Source organism: Zea mays, chromosome 2 (genome assembly GCF_902167145.1).
Source record: "Zea mays cultivar B73 chromosome 2, Zm-B73-REFERENCE-NAM-5.0, whole genome shotgun sequence".
Taxonomy (NCBI): domain Eukaryota; kingdom Viridiplantae; phylum Streptophyta; class Magnoliopsida; order Poales; family Poaceae; genus Zea; species Zea mays.
In genome coordinates this window covers 4,233,584-4,242,145 of record NC_050097.1, presented here as the reverse complement: position 1 = coordinate 4,242,145, position 8,562 = coordinate 4,233,584, and positions in this window count along the sequence as shown.

Below are 8,562 nucleotides of genomic sequence, written 5' to 3'. Positions count from 1 at the left end.
GCTCAATTGAAATGTCTTCATACCTTTGGACCAAATCATCATGAGAGCACTTTAGCTTCTCATGCTCTTTGGTCAACTTCTCTAAGTCTTCGATTTTTCTGATGAGGAAGTCTTCTTGCTTATGAAGCATTTCTTTTTGTTCTTCTGCTCTTTTCATGAGTTTGAGCAAGCTCATCCGATGTTTCTTGCTTAGTTGAGCGAAGAATTGTTGAAGATCGTCCTCATCTTCACTATCACTTTCTTGCTCCTCCTCATCCTCACTTTCGCTTTCACTGTCACTCCCATTAGCAATAAAGCACATATGAGAAGTGGATTTGAAAGACGAACCTTGTGAAGAGGTGGATTCATCGTTTGGTCTCCATCGATCATTTTCTTCTTCAATTTTGTTCTTCGCCTTATCTTCCTTCATTTTGAGGAACATCCTTTCGGCGATTCTCATGGCAAGATCTATTGCCCTAGGATCAACATCTGCAACAAAAGATGAAGTCGAGGCAACCTCAAATTTTTCAAGCTTAGAAGCACTTTCGTTTCTTAGTCCCCCCGACATGATCTTTCCTCACGCGGTTAAGCGTTAGAACGAGGATTAGGCTCCGATACCAATTGAAAGTTGCCTAGAGGGGGGGTGAATAGGCAAGTTAAAACTTCTTCAACAAAATCTAGAAGCAAACTGGGTAAAACTAAATTGATCTCGAAATTCACCCAGTTAACTTTGGAAATGAGATGTTTTAAATGATCCACAGGGTTCAAAGTAGTAGATCTGAGAAGGGCACTTCTCAAAATCTACACACCAAAAAGATATAAACAATTCTTTCGCGGGATGGTGAGAGAACGAAGAACACCAACAAACACAATGAGCAAGAACACAAGAGACACAAGATTTATCCCGAGGTTCGGTCACACCACCAAGGTGCCCTACTTCCTCGTTGAGGCGCCCACAAAGAGTCGGGTCTCTTTCAACCCTAATCCTCCCTTTGCCGACCACAAAGGTCAAGCTCACACACTAATCTTTGCTCAAACGAGCGGGTAATACAAACTTTCTTGTGGTCTTCCACAAGATTTGGAGACTCACAAGAGACACCTAGTCGTCTAGGAGCTAGAAGCTCCAAGAGTAATGAATCCACAAAGAACTCGATGTAGTACCAAAGCTCGAATCAAGAAGAAGAGCAAGAGAGATTTAGAGATGAAGCACAAAACCGCAGTTCTCAAGCTCACTCAAAGATTTCTCTCCAAAGATTTGAAATGGGAGAGGCAAGAGATGTGAGAGAGAGAGGGAGGTGTTTCTTGGGTTAGAAATGGAGTTCAAATCATGCTCACTGCTGTGGGGAGAGAGGTAGGAGGTAGTATATATAGTGGGAGCTCAAAACTAGCCGTTGGACTAAAAAATCCGTTGAAAACCGGTTGAACCGCCCCCTAGGGCGGTTGAACCGCCCCTGGCAGACCTGGCAGCCTGTCTGCCAGTCTGACTGGCAGACTGACGCGCAGACTGACCACAGACTGGTCAAAGTTGACCAAGACCGGTTGAACCGCCCCTAAGACCGGTTCAACCGCCTGGGGCAGGCTGACAGACAGTCTACCAGTCAGACTGGCAGACTGCAAGTCAGACTGCAAAAACAGGTCCTGACACCGGTTGAACCGCCCCTAGGGCCGGTTCAACCGGTATTGACCAGTGAGGTCCGGGAAAAAAACCCCGGCTGAACTTTTCTTGGACCCCGGTTGAACCTCTCTGGACCCCGGTTGAACTTGCCCTGGACCCCGGTTGAACCTGCCTGGACCCCAGTTGAAGTTGAAGTTCAGCTGGAGTTGAGAAAGTTCAACCCAGCTGAAGTTCAGCTCAGCTGAAAAGCTCAGCTGCAGCTGAAGAAGCTCAACTCAGCTGAAGTCAAGTTCAGCTGGAAAGCTCAGCTGCAGCTGAAGAAGCTCAACTCAGCTGAAGTCAAGTTCAGCTGGAAAGCTCAGCTGCAGTTGAAGAAGTTCAGCTGCTTTTCAACAAGAACACTCTAGGTTTCTCAAACCTAACCATGGTCAACCATAGAACGTTAAAGAGATTTTTGCTTTTCAAAAATAGCTTTTGAATAGAGAGGTTTGAGCTTTGGCAAACACCAACCTTCTTTTTGGATCCCCCTTTATAGTACGACGATTCCTATACTCAAGTTAAATAAAATATAATGAAGTAAACTCCTTGAGTCATTGGTGTCTCATGTGTGATTTCTCCATGGCATTGCTTCATAAGGATCACAAACATCTTTGTCTCACCTTTTGAAGCAAACTCAAATCAAACCCTGTGACTTGTACCATATCACCTTATATGAGTTCAAATCATGGCTTCAAGTCACCTTACTGATGCATCAACATGTTGTAACTCTTCATAGCTGATTAGTTCATCGACTTAGTGCAAGTACTCTCTTCTTCACCTTAGCCATGGTACCTCGGTCTACAAGCCGTCGCTTGACCTTCACCTTCGCTTAGTTCCTCGAAGCCCTTTCCTTGCTATCTTCACCCTATCAAGCCATTCTTGAGTCACATCAAATTGAGCATCCATTGAGAGAACCATTTCTTCAATATTGTGAACCTTGCTTGAATGTCTTCTAGATATAATTGTCAAGATCAATCAAGCTCTAGTTTGATTCTCATAGAAGCATATATGGACTGACAGTAATATGGTCAAGCCAATTCACGATTCCTCATATCTTATTCTCTTTGGCTTGACCAATCCTCTAAATCACTTTGTCCTCTATTCTGGTCATATGTATGTAGTGATTTCTCAGGTCTTGTCCATATATTCAAACCAATATAGAGATCATATTATATCCATTTGCATTGTCTCATTGGTTATTTAACCTCGTGTTGAACCTTTGTTCACTGATCATTATACACTATTCAAGTATGTTCATCATACTGAATTTCCTGTTCAACACTTAGCAAACTCGTTAGACCTTTAAATGTGTTGTTATCCAAATCACCAAAACTCACAAAAGGGATGAATGCACTTTCAAATTGTTACACACACTGAAGGAGTCACCATCGAGTTGGAACCTACCTTGGAGCAAGAGATTCGTAAAGGTCAGGTTGGTGATGCCAAAATCCAGGAGATCAAGGATCTGATAACAGAGGGTAGAGGCTCAGAGTTCACAGAGGATGAGCAAGGCACGATATGGTTCAAGAATCGGATCTGTGTTCCCGATATCGATAGTCTTCGGGAAACCATATTGAAGGAGGCACATGATTCAGTTTATTCTATCCACCCTGGGAGCACTAAGATGTATCGGGATTTAAAGCAAAAGTATTGGTGGTATGGACTAAAGAGAGATGTGGCTGCACATGTGGCTATGTGCGATGTGTGTCGAAGAGTTAAGGCTGAACACCAGAGGCCAGCCGGACTACTGCACCCACTAAAGATACCTGAGTGGAAATGGGAAGAGATTGGCATGGACTTCATTGTTGGATTACCCCGCACGTCTGCTGGATATGATTCCATATGGGTGATTGTGGACAGGCTAACTAAAGTAGCCCACTTTATTCCAGTGAAGACCACGTATTCGGGTGCCAAGTTGGCAGAGTTATACATGGCACGGATTGTATGCTTACATGGCGTGCCAAAGAAGATCGTGTCTGATCGAGGACCACAGTTTACCTCTCGATATTGGAAGAAGTTGCACGAGTCATTGGATACAAGATTGAATTTCAGTTCGGCTTACCATCCCCAGACTGATGGGCAGACTGAGAGGACTAACCAAGTGCTTGAAGATATGTTACGAGCTTGTGCTCTTAAACATGGTGGTAGTTGGGATAAGAGTTTGCCGTATGCGGAGTTCTCATATAATAATAGCTACCAGGCCAGCTTGAAGATGTCACCGTTCGAGGCTTTGTATGGCAGAAAGTGCAGGACTCCCTTGTATTGGAATCAAACTGGTGAAAGGCAGTTGTTTGGACCTGAGATTATACAAGAAGCAGAGGAACAAGTTCAGCAAATAAGGGAGAATTTGAGAACTGCACAATCCAGGCAGAAAAGTTATGCTGATACCCGGAGAAGACTGCTTGAGTTTAAAGAGGGAGATTATGTCTATTTGAAGGTGTCACCACTCCGGGGCATGAGAAGGTTCAAAGTCAAAGGAAAGTTGTCCCCTCGCTTTATTGGACCCTTCTTAATCTTAAAGCGAGTGGGAGAGGTTGCATACCAATTGGAGTTACCGGATCATCTCGCGGATGTTCACGATGTCTTTCATGTATCTCAGCTGAAGAAATGTCTCAGGGTGCCTGAAGAACAGTTACCAATGGAAGACCTTAGTGTTCAAGAGGACTTGACTTATGCTGAGTACCCCATCAAGATTTTGGATACTTTGACTCGGGTTACGAGAAATAAGGTGATAAAGATGTGCAAAGTTCAATGGAGTCACCACAGTGAAGATGAAGCAACTTGGGAAAGAGAAGAAGAGCTTCGTATAGATTTTCCCCACCTTTTCCCTAGTTCCTCTTAAATCTCGAGGACGAGATTATTTTTAAGGGGGGTAGGATTTGTAATACTCAAAATGATATAAAAGCATTATATGGAGATTTCCTCATCTTATGTGCCTTATTTGCATCATGAACAGAGCATACATAAATTGAAGAGTGATTAAATCAAACCAAAGACACTAAAATAAAAGAAGTGCATCTCGTTGGAGTTTTGTTTGCTATGCATTTAAATATTAACAACCATCTCAACACTACTAATCAAGGCATAACAAGAGATAAATGAAATTGAAACCCAAATGGTAATTAGGGTTTGGAAATGAAAATGGGAAGAGGAAAGAATATAAATGTAAAGAAAATTAATATATATTTCCAAAATTTAATACTTTTAAAGTAAAATTATAAATTAAGAATAAACTTGACACAAGTTTGAATTCGAGTTCGAAATTCAAATTGAATTTGAAAACAAGAAAAGAAAATAGAAAAAAAATAAAAGAAAAGGGTAAAGGGAACCTACCTGGGCCGGCTAGCACCATTTCGGCCCACCGGGGAATTGACCCGCGCGGCCCATCTGGCCGGACTCCCTCACGCGCGCACGCTTTCCGTGACTGCCAGCCGGGGCCCGCATGTAAGTCTTCAGCGCGCGCTCGGCTTCTCACTGGCTTGTGGCCCCCGCACGTCAGAACCACCTTCTCCCTCTGTTGCGGGCGCAAGACTCAGCCGTGGACCGTGGTCGCCGCCGATCTCGGAGTTCGTTGAAACAAACACCGCGTCCCGGCCAGATCGTGCGGGTCTCCGTGCGGGCTTCTCGGGGTCCCTGGCGACTCTCTCTTCTCCTATTTGGACTCTCTCCAGGGTATAAAACACCACCGCCGCACGCCGTTGGGTGACCTCACAGCCGCCGTCGCAGACAGCCGCGAGCAAAGCAAATTAGGCTCTAGTTTGGCCAACCGAGGCTCGTGCTGACCACGCGGAAGCTTTGCGAGGGCGCAATCGGAGAAGGGTGATTGGCGGCCACGGGAATCTCTCGCCGGAGTTGGGAATCCACCACTCACCGTGGCCGGACCTCTCTGCGGCGCATTGTGGGGTACGTACTCGTCCATTGAATTTACCATGTTTAGGGCATCATGCAGAGCGATTCGGATCTGAGTTTTGCGCTCGGGGTTGAGCTTTGGGGCGTTGTGGCCATGGCGTCCGCCGCGGGCTGGGGCGCCGCCGCACTCTCCCGTCGGGGTTGGGGCAGAGTCCTTTTCACCGTCGGATCTGTGGGCGACGGCTCGGATTAGATGAAGCCAAAGCCCTAGTGCCATGAATCTTGGACCGTTAGATCGTGATCTCACGCGTTAGATTAGATCACGTCACATTATACTCTGAGCCATCGGATGTAGATCGCACGGATCTGAGCGCATAGCAGTTCAGTAAGGGGGGGAATTCATCTGGGCACTTGATATCCGATCGGACGGCTCTGGGCGCGTACCGGTTCGGTATATATTAAATCTAATCTGAGCCCTTGAATGTGAATCGAACGGCCCATGTTCTGCGATACCCTTCACCGTGCCACAATTGCATAAGAGACCCTGGACCTTTTGGAAATAGAACCCGCCGTCCGTTGTGGACTGTTCTCTGTGTCTCTGTAGATTTACCCCGAGCCCCCTGAGTTCTCTGGAAATAGTGCGCCCAGTCCAGAACATAGTAAAACCAGAGAAAATGATTATTAAATAGATTTTTAATAGAAAAATAATTGCTAGAACTTCATAAATTCATAGAAAATTCATACTAGCTCCAAATTGAGCCATTCCACTTCCTGAAATTTTGTAATTTTATCCTCTATCACCTAGAGCCTCTGTTATGTCATGAAAACAGTAAGAAATTTGTTTATCACTTAATCCTACTTAAAGCACATAAAACATTTGAAAATTCATAACTTAAATTCTATAACTCCAAAAATTATGATTCCTGTTCCTAGGTTTTTATTTTAATGTGTAGATTTTTACTGTATATTTCATTCATCTGTTTGGTGTGATGTTGATTTTGGCTATACTATGTATGTATTGTGTTGATGCGAGTAGACGAGCAACCCACTGTGGAACCTGAGCTTCAACAAGTAGAAGTAGCTGAGCAGGAGCTCATTGCAGGCAAGTTGTGCCCTTGATCACTTACTTTCCCAGCTATGTTCTTATTAATTTTAATGATCTCCATAGGATAATTTTGATGGGAGCCTTTATGTTACCCCAGTTTTGATTACCTCTATACCTTGTTCACCCCTGAAATATTTTTGGGTAGTACTTGCTATTGCTTTATGTGGATTGGGTATGGAGATACACTATTCATGATTATTCTGTTATTAACTTGTTATTATTATTGTTCATGTTAAGATCATTAAATTAATGGGAACATGGAGCGACCACCCGGGAAAACAGTGCTACCACAAGGGTATAATGGGACGCCCTTGGCTGACTAATTAGGAAAGCTAGTGGAAGACTACCTTACCCGAAAGGGGCAAGGGCAGTAGGGGAGAGGTCAGTGCGGGGAGGTCCCTGGTTGATTTTGCTGCGATGGCTGTCAGCCAGGAACCCTGTACTGGATCTTCCTATAAACTGTAGCGGGTTTTCGGAAGCTAGTGGAACTTTGTAAAGGCCCCGTAGTGGATCCCTAGCCATTCACCTCGGTAGTGTCTAAGGGCCTTGCAAACCCAGGCGACATGGGATACACGACTTGTGGGTAAAGATGCGCAACCTCTGCAGAGTGTAAAACTAGTATACTAGCCGTGCTCACGGTCAAGAGCGGCTCGGACCCTCACATGATTAAATATGGAACTTAAATTCAATTTGACATTTGCATCGCATTTGGGATTATTTTACTATTACTTTTCTTTATTATTATTAAGGTTTGGTATTTACTTACACTTAGTAATTGCTAATAAAATTTGGACCAACTTATAAAAGCAATGCTCAGCCTCAGCCTTTATTTCATTGATCAGCCTTACACTTCATGAACTCCCACCTTTGGTGAGTTCATGCCACATTATTCCCCACAACTTGTTGAGCGATGAACGTATGTGAGCTCACTCTTGCTGTCTCACACCCCCCCACAGGAGAAGAACAGGTGGTTCAGGAGGAGCCACATGGCGAGGAGTTTGATCCGATCTAGGTGGCGTTTCTCAGTCGACATTGGCGCCGACGATCCTTAGTTCGTTTTATGTTACACTTTTATTTTGTAATAAGTCTTCCGCTATGTAATAAATACTCTGATGTTTTATGACATTTATCTCTATACACTCTGTTATTATATATGTTGTCTTCTTTGGCGCATGTATGAGATGCACCCGGCTTTGTTCTTTAAAACCGGGTGTTACACCCGGAGGAGCCCCTGGACCGTGGCGCCGCCCGAGGCTGGGTCGGGCTTTGCTGAAGACGTCGTCGATGCCGAGGGTGCTACGGCTCCCTTCAGCGTGAAGACCCGAGCCTGCAGGATCAGATCATCTTGTAGCGTGTGCTTTCCGCGGCCGCCGAGGCCAGAAGAACACACCCTCGCCCCGCTTGCGAAGCTGCGTCTTTTTTCCTCCTGTTTCGAGCATCTGGACTTCGTCGGTAACAGGGATGTTTGTGTGAGCGAGAGTTGCTTTTCGCGGAAGGGACGAGTGAGGTATCCGTATCCCAGAGGCGTGGGAATCCCTCGGCTCGGTCGGCCTTGCCGCTTACGCGTACTTTCACCTGTCCATGAGGCCCTGTCGCCGACTTAGTCGAGAAAGCTTGAAGGACTGCTTCGGCAGGAGAGCTTCCGAACGTGATGACTCGTTCGGTCCACGAAGTCGCTTTATCCGAGCGCAAGTTACTTATCGCAGAAGGGGACGAGTGAGGTATCCGTATCCCGGAGGCGTAGGAGTCCCTCGGCTCGGTCAGCCTTGGCTGCTTACGTGTACCTCGTCGTTTCCAGGATCCGCTTTCCGAAGTAGTCAAGAAGCACGAAAGAAATCCTGCTAAAAAGAGATCCTTTTTCGAGGAAAAATTCGACGCAGAGGGGGTCTCCCCCCTTTTAGCCCCCGAGAGAGGGTCGGGCTTTGCCGAGGCTAGGCCGACCCTTCCTTGACAACTAAACTTTGCGTAGGTGCGA